General features: G+C 44.1%; 1 protein-coding gene across 3 annotated transcripts in view; it reads right to left on the bottom strand.

The window, feature by feature from the left end:
- Window positions 1-12,325, bottom strand: part of LOC133413359 (transcription factor 4-like) — a 197,705-nt gene that overhangs the window by 147,865 nt on the left and 37,515 nt on the right. The window lies entirely within an intron of this gene.

The following is a 12,325-nucleotide window of genomic DNA, read 5'->3' on the forward strand; positions in this document are numbered from 1 at the left end:
TGATGGTGTAGTGGTACACTCGCCTGACTTTGGTGCAGGCAGCGTGGGTTCAGTTCCCACTCAGTGATGGTGTGAATGTGAGTGCGAATGGTTGTCCGTGTCTATATGTGCCCTACGACTGACTGGCGACCAGTTCAGGGTGTAGTCCAATTTCGCCCGAAGTCAGCTGGGATAGGCTCCAGCGTCCCGCGACCCTAACCAGGATAAGCGGTGTTGAAATGGATGGATATTTGTCATTGTAATGTTTTTATTACATCAACCGTGTAATGGCGGACGCAGTTGCAGCCTGAATCAAAGTACCAGTACATGAGATTTCGACGTTCCATCACCCCCCCCCCCCCCCCCCAAAAAAAGCAAGTCTATTAAATCGGATGAATCAGATCTCAAACGTCAAAATTAAAACTCAGCACTCTATTTTGCAAACAAACAAATAACATTGCTGATAGACTGAATTGGATAGTTTATGTGTGGACAATAGTTATGGTTTCTATTTTGTGCAATGTACTTGTACATGTCTTCTCTTGCATGCTATTTATATAATATATTTCCTATTTCCACAATTGCGGCTGAAACGATTCAGATTTCCCCATTGCGGTATTAGTAAAGGTTATCTTATCTCATATTACAAATATTTATTAATAATAATAATATACTTTTAACCTACCCACGTTCTGAAGTGACGTGTGGCGTGTCGTACTAATCAATTTCCGGTTCAGACATGGCGTCCTGTGTGGAGGTGTATTAATTTATATTTATATCTCTAAACACGTATTAATTGGTTGGTTATTTTGTTGTTCACAGTTGGTTACTCACCACGAAAACACGTCTCCAGCAGGCCTATGTGACAAATGTAGTGTTTCAGCAAATCTCTTATTTCGATGTTTTGCGTATGCTTGTGACGATAGCTTAGCAATTAAGCATGGCTTGAACATCATCTTCGTCTATCCCCTCCTGGTCCTGTCTTTGTGACACTTTTGTAAGAAGCATTGTAATAAGTGTAGCTTATTCGCTACCATGGAGGTAATTATCAGTGACTTACAATGCGCTGATACCGGACGCAAAGAGAACATTCGCCTCTGTGGCTTGGCAGCCAGCGGGCATAATAAAATAGCGTGCGCCAAGCAACTGTTCAATGTGGACGTGACGGTAATGTCAGGCGCAGGATTTATTTATTTTTTTCCAATATCAGTACACTCAGTGTTACTACCGTAATGAGTCAACGTTCAGTGATTTCCATAACAAAACATGGATGTTCCGTAACATTTGGTAGCTCTGCTACTGCCTGAGAGCATGTTACATGCAGAATAATAATTCACGAGAACTTGTGATAATAGAAACCATTTGAATGAGTATGTTCCGAAACAAAGAAGTAGCATTTGCTTATATCCAATTTTTTCGTAGTGCAACATCTAAAGTCGAACACAATTTCTTATGGGACGTTGGTCAACCTCCAGTTTATGCACATTTTGAATAAAAATCTTTCAGACTGGCACATCACAAAACCTATTGGATAACCTACTAAGATAATTAACGAATATAAAAAGTATGGAAATAAGTAATATGGTAATATTAAAAACAATAAAACATTTCGGGCCTGAATTACTGAGCCTTTACACATGCAAAAAAAAAAAACGGGCACAAACTTGATTGCCTACTCAAACATGTGAAAGCTGCTTTAACTGAGTGTTCCCAGGATTGTGTCTGCCAAACGGCCATCTGAAACGCAGGTGCTCATTGCATTTTACTTTTATATACATGTGTTATGATTGTTCAGTGGGGTTTTTCCATTTTGATTGAGTCGGTGTATAGTTTGGTGTCGCAGGAAAGGTCTGGGGTTTTGTGAATGTAGCTTGCATTTGTGTTTAAGGTGAAGTGGGTGAAGGTTTCAAGAAATGTGTTTTAGCAATTGAGAAAAACCAAAAAGAAAAAGACCATTGTTCCCAAACTCATTCGTCAATTCACGTTGAGATGTTCAGTGAGGGACACAACATTAGCAGCAACTGTTCAATATCTTCCCTAACATGCTTCTTGAGAGCAGCTGAACCAGCAATCTTCCAAATCCTAGATGAGTGCTCTACCCACTCAGTCAAAGGGTCCTAATTATAGTGTTACTGGCTCATGTTAGGTGTGATGTGAATGTAAGGTTTTTTTTCGAGCATCACTAATTTAATAGTTAATATATTCATTTGGGGCGGCATGCTGAACGACTGGTTAGCACATCTGCCTCACAGTTCTGAGCTCCCGGGTTCAAATCCAGCCTCAGCTGTGTGGAGTTTGCATGTTCTCCCCGTACCTGCGTGGATTTTCTCCGGGTACGCCAGTTTCCTCCCACATCCCAAAAACATGCATGGTAGGTTAATTGAAGACTCTAAATTGAGAGAGAGAGAGAGAGAGAGAGAGAGAGAGAGAGAGAGAGAGAGAGAGAGAGAGCGAGCAAGCGAGTGAGAGAGAGTTAGAGAAAAACAGAGATCTAGTCTCTGGGTAGATTTGTGTTTGACAATTCAATTAAGGCTTCTTTCCCACTACGGAGTTTATTTGTATATGTTGGTTTTGTAAAACTCTATCACACAGACACCTGCCAGCTCCGAGGTATTGCAAACAGAAGCAGAGGTAAGGCTTAATCATACCACGAGAGAGGAGAGACATTTTCACAAACTGGAGAGAGTCCAAGGGTTGGACAAGGAGATGCGAAATGGTCTTTCAACAAGTGCAGAAAGTAAATCGGCAAACAGTTGGGCTGCGTTAAACAAGCTCATAAATTTGTACCTTGACATCTGCTTTTAATTACACGGGTAAATAAAAAACAGCCTACCTTCTCCTCCACTCTCTTCCTTTTAACCTACTATACTCAAATGTCTAGAATGGTAAACCTACATTTTGTCAACTGCTGCAAACTGGGGGTTTTAGTATTTGGAAACTCTGAAGGGTCCTTGTGAAAATGAAGGATAATTTGATTTGAATAAGACTGAAAAGAAGAAGATTGCTCCTGTCAAGGTGTGAACAAGAGGGCCGGTAAAAGGCAATTAAACCTTGATTGCTGAAAGTCAGCAAATATAGTGGTCATGGCTTGGAGAAAGGGCCTAATCACGAAAGGACATAAATAAACATCTTTGTCAAGCATATCTTCTGCATCTGAAACCTACAAATTCAATAGAAATAGAAACAATCTTCATTTTGTGGGTAATACACCTGTCGCAGAATTCAGTATATTTCCACATGCAAACAGTGAGCTTTGAAACAAATAATCTTGGATTTGATATGTTTTAATTATTAATTGTCGTGGCACCAAAGTGTGCCGTGAGTTCAGGGGTGCAGCGGGAAATTATCAATTTCTCACTTAATTTGTCAGAAAATTATTATGTATCAGTTTCTAATACTTTACATAATTTTTCATCTATCTAAGCCAGCTGCGTATAGTGACAGGCAGAAGAATCAGATGCTTTTGCAATAGATGGCAGGAGGTACAGCAAACCTGTGTATCCACCTGTTGCCATTCATAAAAATAATTGGTCATGGCTATCTACTACCAGTAAATCAGCTCTGTGTTATTAAAAAGGCCCAGATTTCACACTGAGTGAGTGCATTTGGGAATCATTTGGGACAAGATCATTATTCTTTCAGTATTCATACTTTTTGTAACATTGTTGTTAGGTGGTATGTCATGAGATAAAATGGGTGCCTTGCCAGAGAGAAGAACAAAATCAGTTCATATTTAGAGCACAGACAAGTACCTACTGATTGGACCCAAAACAACATGGAGTGGTTTGACCGCATGTATTGTCTCAAATGTAAGTCTTTCAAAAGTCTTGTCTTTTAAAATGAACAAATGATTAGTTTTGCCTCTGACAAAATAATCACTTGAACTTCAAAAAGATTGGTCAAGAATCTAAGTTGTAGCTGACATCAATAAATATTCACTGGAAGTTTAAAGACTGGCCAAGTATTGCACCCAGAAGGCTTAAAGGAGTGAATGGCACTTTACCACAAAGCAGTCACACTGCCTGGTTGAACGCGCCTGTCGGCCTTGTCCCGTCCCGTCTTTTTCTGATCGATTAAATGTCATGACTACAAATAGTGTTTAGAACAAATAGGACCCTTAAAACAACATTCGTTTTTCCAATTTAAAATTTGACTCCTTTAAATAGTGTCATGGTGACTCTGCTCATCCTTAATAAAAGCTCAGAACTACCTCACCTAAGGTTCTCTTATCCCACCCATCTCTCTCTTTACCTTCTCTTCCTCTTTCTCCTGTCGTCACATGTAAACATGACGGAGCAGCAAGCCAGAGTGGTTCGCCATCTATCGGCTCGTCCTGTGGTCCCACCCTAAAGTCACGGCCCTTCTTACTCAGCAACAACCAACCAACGACCAACAGCAAAGAAAAATAAAAACCTTAAAAAATAAAACAATGATTTTAAAATAATGACTAGATAGTGAACCCCTTTCCAGTTCCACCACGCAGGCACGGAGAGAAAATGCAAACTCCACACAGGCGAGGTTGAATTTTAACCTGGCACCTCAGAACTGTGAGGCAGATGTGCAAAACACACATCACTGTGCCGCCTCAATATAGAGATCCCATGTAAAAAACATCAAGCCAAAACTACATGTTATTTAATCAAGTTTATCCGGGGGCAGTATTGAACATAAAACACACAAAAGCAACACAAAGCATAGAAGCAAATATGTACTGTATAACATATGCTGTAAATAAAACTGTCTACATCAACGACAGCCTGCATTATATCAAAACCCCCAAACAACCACTATCATCATCACTCATCATGAGAGACAACAGACTGTCTCCCCTTTTAGAGTCAGCCTTGGGTAAACAGAATTTCCCTTTAGAGGGGAACACAAACACCCCATATGGAAGAAGCAACTTGGAAATTGCTCTCACGAGAAAAATATAAGACTGGCCATATCAGATGGAAGCTGTTGATATAGTAGAGGTTTACTGGCTTGATGTCTATGCAGGCCGTGTGGGTTCAGTTCCTCCTCCATGACGGTCTGATTGTAATGTCGCTTTTCCATTACAGGTTCCAGAACAGCCTAGCCTGGCCTCCGTTGCTTTTCCATTACAACAGGCACCAATCAAAAGTGGAAGGGATTGGGGCGGGATAAAGACGAAGGTGACGCGCTCGTGTCACGTCTCTCCTTCTATCTCGCTATATTTTATCTGCTGTCAATATGGACAAAAAATGCTCCCACATCCTCTGTTGACCACAGAACAAAAGCTCCTTAAACCATTAAAAGATAGATTAATAGTTAAGGAAGAAGCAGGTTGCTAGAGAGGGTGTGTGTGAGAATAAAAGCGAGGGTGTGGATATTTGAAAGGAGGTTCGCTGGCTCCATTCATTTGAATGTACTCAGCCATGTACGTACGTTCGTGTACATTCTAATCACAAGCTTTGCAGGAAGGGGGGCAGAGGCATCGAAGTATTCTCCCCACCGGCTCACAACGTCCTGAGTCGAGGTCAGCAGCGCCCCATCCCCACTATACACAGTGTTGATGGTGCACTGCTTCTCCCTCCTGAGACGCCGGATGGTGGAGCAGAATTTCCTCGAAGCCGTCCGGAAGTCTTTCTCTATGGCCTCACCGAACTCCTCCCATGCCAGAGTTTTTGCTTCAGTGACCACCAAAGATGCATTTCGCTTGGCCAGCCGGTACCCATCGGCTGCCTCAGGAGTCCCACAGGCCAAAAAGGCCCGATAGGACTCCTTCAGCTTGACGGCATCCCTCACCGTTGGTGTCCACCAACGGGTTCGGGAATGGCTCAGCAATGGAGGCGTGGTACATGGTATATATATATATATATATATATATATATATATATATATATATATATATATATATATATATATATATATATATATATATATATATATATATATAAATATCCAGATCCTAATTCTGAACCCGTTGGTTGGCCTGTGGGATACCTGAGGCAGCTGATGGGTATCGGCTGGCCAAGCGGAATGCAGCTTTGGTGGTCACTGAAGCAAAAACTCAGGCATGGGAGGAGTTTGCTGAGGACATGGAGAAAGACCTCCGGACGGCTTCGAGGAAATTCTGGTCCACCATTCGGCGTCTCAGGAGGGGGAAGCAGTGCACCATCAACACTGTGTATAGTGGTGTTGGGGCGCTGCTGACCCTGCTGACCTCGACTTGGGACGTTGTGAGCCGGTGGGGAGAATACTTCGAAGACCTCCTCAATTCCACTGACACGCCTTCCCATGAGAGAGCAGAGTCTAGGTTCTCTGAGGCAGGCTCTCCTATATCTGGGGTTGAGGTCACCGAGGTGGTTACAAAGCTCCTCGGTGGCAGGGCCCCGGGGGTGGATGAGATTCGCCCGGAGTTCCTCAAGGCTCTGGATGTTGTAGGGCTGTCCTGTTTAACACGACTCTGCAACATCGCGTTGACATCGGGGACAGTGCCTCTGGATTGGCACACTGGGGTGGTGGTCCCCCTTTTTAAGAAGGGGGACTGGAGGGTGTGTTCCAACTAAAGGGGGATCACACTCCTCAGCCTGGTAAGGTCTATTTAGGGGTGCTGGAGAGGAGGGTCCGTCAGGAAGTTGAATCTCAGATTCAGGAGGAGCCCTGTGGTTTTTGTCCTGGCCGTGGAACAGTGGACCAGCGCTACACTCTTGGCAGGGTCCTCGAGGGTGCATGGGAGTTCGCCCAACCAGTCTACATGTGTTTTGTGCACTTGGAGAAGGCGTTCGACCGTGTCCTTTGGGGGGTCCTCTGGGGGGTGCTTCGGGAGCATGGGGTACCGAACCCCCTGATACGGGCTGTTCGGTCTCTGTACGACCGGAGTCAGAGTTTGGTCCGCATATTCGGCAGTAAGTCGGATTTGTTTCCGGTGAGGTTTGGACTCCGCCAAGGCTGCCCTTTGTCACCGATTCTGTTCATAACTTTTATGGACAGAATTTCTCGGCGCAGCTGAGGCGTAAAGAGGTTCCAGTTTGGTGGCCTCAATATTGCATCTCTGCTCTTTGCAGATGATGTGGTTCTGTTGGCTTCATCAAACCGTGACCTCCAAATCTCACTGGAGCAGTTCGCAGCCGAGTGTGAAGCGGCTGGGATGAGAATCAGCACCTCCAAATCTGAAACCATGGTCCTCAGTTGGAAAAGGGTGGCATGCCCTCTCCAGGTCGGGGATGAGATCCTGCCCCAAGTGGAGGAGTTCAAGTATCTTGGGGTCTTGTTCACGAGTGAGGGAAGAATGGAACGGGAGATCGACAGGCGGATCGGTGCAGCGTCTGCAGTGACTTTGATGGGTGGATGAATGGATATGGATGGATGAATGGATATAGTTAAGTGTTGATGGATGTAAGACAATATTTGATGCTTTACATATACAATGTGTTTTCCTCGTGAGGGAACGCTTATCTGCGGCAACGTTAAGACAGCGATTCAAACTTTGAATCATGGCAAAACCAGTGGCAGACTGATTGACCACTCATGAAAAGAGTCGCCAAATCACGCACACTACTCAACAGTTCAGACGGGTTCGACGGCGTCAGACGGGTTCGACGGCGGGTTCGATGGCGTCGCTCGGTGTGCGGCAGCCTTTAGATAAGCCATAATTGTGCAAGTGACAAGTCACCGCACTTAAATAAATGTCACGGCCCTCCTCGGCCTGTGTTTTAGAACCAGGTTGGAGGAGCTTCTGAAAAGCGATGTCATTGTTACTGCTCGGCCTCGAAAAAGTGTAATGGAGAAGCGGAACAAGGCTGTTTGGGGGTAGAACTTGTAAAATGGAAAAGGGGCTTTATGCTCCTTTAAGTGTGGATGTTTGTCTGTCTCTGTATGTCCTAAGAATTGACTGGCAACCATGGATGGAAATCAGGTGTACAGTTACTTTAAATGGCTTTAGACTGAATTAGATTACATGATGAAATGATATGACATGTACATTTTAGTTTGAATAGGACACAAATAATAAATGATATCTCAAATGTGTCATGTCAATCTATTACCTAATTGCCAAAGTTTTTAAATTAAAATTTAGAATCTATGTTTCGTTTTAAAGTTTTAATCTACTTGAATTGAACCAGTTTAAGTGTGCTTCAAATTTGTGTTTCCATTAAATCCAGATATCAGTTCAGTGATGCTTGATACAGTGCTACTGTGCTGCATGGGTCATTAAACAATCTACTGCTGCATCTACTACATTTCACGATGGCTGCACAAGAAAACAAACCAATGTGTTCCTGATGAGTTCCCCTTGGACAAAAACAGCAGTTTCAGACTCCAGCATTCTAAATGTGAGGGCAAATGAGCTGCTGCAGGTCTGACAGGATCAATAGGCAATCTTTGAGGAAGGGATCTAGCAATTCTCACACACATTTATTCATATGCACCTGTGCAGGAAGGGGGGCAGAGGCATTAGTTGGTTCGAGTAGGCGACAAGGAAGTGAGAGTGGGGCTCAGGTGAATTCCATCAGCTTGAGCCTGTACTGCTAATAATAGATCAGCGAAACCATCACAGCATTAACACCCATTTACTGAGAAATCAGTCACACAATCACTCAAAAGAAGAAACAAGATTCAGCTTCCTCCTACTGAGTGTCTCGCTCTTACCTACAGCATGCGGTGTAAAGAAGTTGTATACAGTATAAATGTTATATCATTATTATTATTATCCTTATAATAATAATAATAATATTAGCAGCAGTAGTAGTAGTAGTACCTCATAACAGTTGGTTGCAAAAATGTGTTGTGTTTTAAATTAAATGGAGTGACATCTTTTGTGAGTGAGGTTGTAATCAGGGGTACATGCTATAATCATGTGGCTCTCGGGAGAATCTGAGGTTGTTATTTGATCATAATATATAATATCATTTTTAATGATATTATATATAATATCATTTTTCATTGAGTCCACATCACGGAAAAAAGAGATGGGGGGAAAAAACAACAAATCACTTCCAAAAACAAATTCAACTTAATAATTGTTCTTTAAAGTTCCATAATGAAACAAATGTTACTCAAGTACTGTACTAAAAAAAATAAATCCCTATTTAAACACCATAAAACAAATCAAATGATAGCTTTTCAATCAGTGATGTCACTTTCTAAAACCACCCAAAGCCAGATAGTAGATGATAGGTATGATGTCCTGTTCTCCCAAATTCAGTCTGCAACTACTTGTTTGCATCCACAAGTCAAGGACTGGCATTGAGTCTAGGTTAAGGACTTCTGCTGAGGTCAGACAATTTAAATGGGGTCAGAACAAGAATTCCAGATCGAAATAATTCAATTTGGTTAAAGTGAATTCATCTGGCCACGGTCACCACACTCATCTGATTGAAAACCATTCATAGTTTTTGATCTGGTTCTACTGTATGTTACAAAATATTGAGGATCCTTCATCCACCAGCCATACTGGTACATACTGGAACAACACACACTATATATATATATATATATATATATATATATATATATATATATATTTAAAAAATTAGCCAGATCCTAATTCTGAACCCGTTGGTGGTCACCAAGGGTGAGGGATGCCGTCAAGCTGAAGAAGGAGTTCTATCGGGCCTATATCGGCTGGCCAAGCCGAATGCAGCTTTGGCGGTTGCTGAAGCAAAAACCCGGGCATGGAAGGAGTTCGGTGAGGCCATGGAGAAAGACTTCCGGACGGCTTCGAGGAAATTCTGGTCCACCATCCGAAATCTCAGGAGGGGGAAGCAGTGCACCATCAACACTGTGTATAGTGGTGTTGGGGCGCTGCTGACCTCGACTCGGGACGTTGTGAGCCGGTGGGGAGAATACTTCGAAGACCTCCTCAATTCCACCGACACACCTTCACATGAGGGAGCAGAGACTGGGTTCTCTGAGGCAGGGTCTCCTATATCTGGGGTTGAGGTCACCGAGATGGTTAAAAAGCTCCTCGGTGGCAGGGCCCCGGGGGTGGATGAGATTCGCTCGTTGTTGGGCTGCCCTGGTTAACACGCCTCTGCAACATCGCGTGGACATCGGGGACAATGCCTCTGGATTGGCACACTGGGGTGGTGGTCCCCCTTTTTAAGAAGGGGGACCGGAGGGTGTTTTCCAATTACAGGGGGATCACACTCCTCAGCCTGGTAAGGTCTATTTAGGGGTGCTGGAGAGGAGGGTCCATCAGGAAGTTGAATCTCAGATTCAGGAGGAGCAGTGTGGTTTTTGTCCTGGCCGTGGAACAGTGGACCAGCGCTACATTCTTGGCAGGGTCCTCGAGGGTGCATGGGAGTTCGCCCAACCAGTCTACGTGTTTTGTGCACTTGGAGAAGGCATTCGACCGTGTCCCTCGGGGGGTCCTGTGGGGGGTGCTTTGGGAGTATGGGGTACCGAACCCCCTGATACGGGCTGTTCAGTCCCTGTACTACCGGAATCAGAGTTTGGTCCGCATATCCAGCAGTAAGTCGGACTCGTTTCCGGTGAGGGTTGGACTCCGCCAAGGCTGCCCTTTGTCACCGATTCTGTTCTTACCTTTTATGGACAGAATTTCTCGGTGCAGCTGAGGCGTAGAGGGGGTCCAGTTTGGTGGCCTCAGTTTTGAGATCCTGCCCCAAGTGCAGGAGTTCAAGTATCTTGGGGTCTTGTTCACGAGTGAGGGAAGAATAGAACGGCAGATCGACAGGCGGATCAGTGCAGCAACTGCAGTGACTTTGTATCGATCCGTTGTGGTAAAGAAGGAGCTAAACCGAAAGGCGAAGCTCTCGATTTATCGGTCGATCTACGTTCCTACCCACACCTATGGTCACGAGTTGTGGGTCGTGACCGAAAGAACAAGACCCCTGAATACAAGCGGCCGAAAGGAGTTTCCTTCGCAGGGTGATTGGGCTCTCCCTTAGAGATAGGGTGAGAAGCTCGGTCATCCAGGAGGTTCTCAGAGTAGAGCCGCTGCTCCTCCACATCGAGAGGAGCTAGATGAGGTGGGTGGGGCTTCTGATTTGGATGCCTCCTGGAGGCCTCCCTGGTGAGGTGTTCCGGGCACGGCGCACCGGGAGGAGACCCCGGAGACGACCCAGGACAACACTGGTGAGAATACACCCTTCGGCTGGCCTGGGAACGCCTCGGGATCCCCCCGGAAGAGCTGGATGAAGTGGCTGGGGAGAGGGAAATCTGGGCATCCCTGCTAAAGCTACTGCCCCCGTGACCCGACCTCGGATAAGCGGTAGAGAATGGACGGATGGATGGATGGGAGGAAACTCCAGTACCCGGAGAAAACCCAAGCAGGCACGGGGAGAACATGCAAACTCCACACAGGCGAGGCCAGATTTGTGCTAACCAGTCGCTCACCGAGCCGCCTTGAAAAGATCATCGATGGACAATATACCATAAGCATGTTTAGCTTCAAGATATCTGATATCAAGATCTCGATGAAGAGTTTAAAACATTAAATAACACCACTGTGGATTTTTTTAATTTATTATTATTATTATTTATTTTTTTTATCAAGTGAATAAAGGACAGAGTGACTGTACAGTATACAAGGGAAAACGCAAAATCGTTGAAGCAGTCGATGAAGAAGTCGAAATTGGATTTTAGCTTAGCTCATCTTCATAGAACACATACTTATACCTATATTCTTATATACTTGACACTTTATGGACTTTGAGAATTCTGATTTTTGAAATGAAATAACAGAAACGTAATTATTTTTTTGTGGATTATTAAGGGGTGATATTGTGAGATCAATGGAAGGGTCCATCCACTATGTAGCCTAAAAGTTAATTCCCTGTTTCATCCCCTGACATGGTTGTTACCAACGGCGACCGCTATTCCAGACTGGGAAGAGGTTCATCGTGGGATATTGCCACCTGGATGGCACCTCCTTTTCTGGAAATGAGGAGTGAGAAGCCGTTAACGAGTTAGCATGTCTGTATGGGTGCAAGGTTGTAGGGACCCACACACACTCACTAATGCACACACACGCACTTTGAGAGTCACTGACAAACAACCCTCTTGACACACACACAGGCCAAAACAGCCAAACACACCCACACAAAGTCAGCACCACAACACACAAAGAAACAAATAGCGACACACACACAGAGATAGCGCCTGCCGAAATTCTCAGTTTCTCCAGACTTGTTGATTTTATTTTTCTGCAGAAAAGGTCCTAACATTAATTAAAGCCACAACTAATGTTGCATTCAGGGATTAAAAAGAGCATGTTTTGTATGGTTGTATGGTATGTTTATATGATATGAAAATAATAAGTGATCAAAAAGTTCTCTTAAGACCCTTAAAGCAAAGGTACAGAGAAAATTCTACCTGTTGCTGAGGCTCCTCAAATTCAAAAATCACGCTCAGACCTGTC

The sequence above is a fragment of the Phycodurus eques genome, chromosome 15 (assembly GCF_024500275.1).
Source record: "Phycodurus eques isolate BA_2022a chromosome 15, UOR_Pequ_1.1, whole genome shotgun sequence".
NCBI lineage: Eukaryota > Metazoa > Chordata > Actinopteri > Syngnathiformes > Syngnathidae > Phycodurus > Phycodurus eques.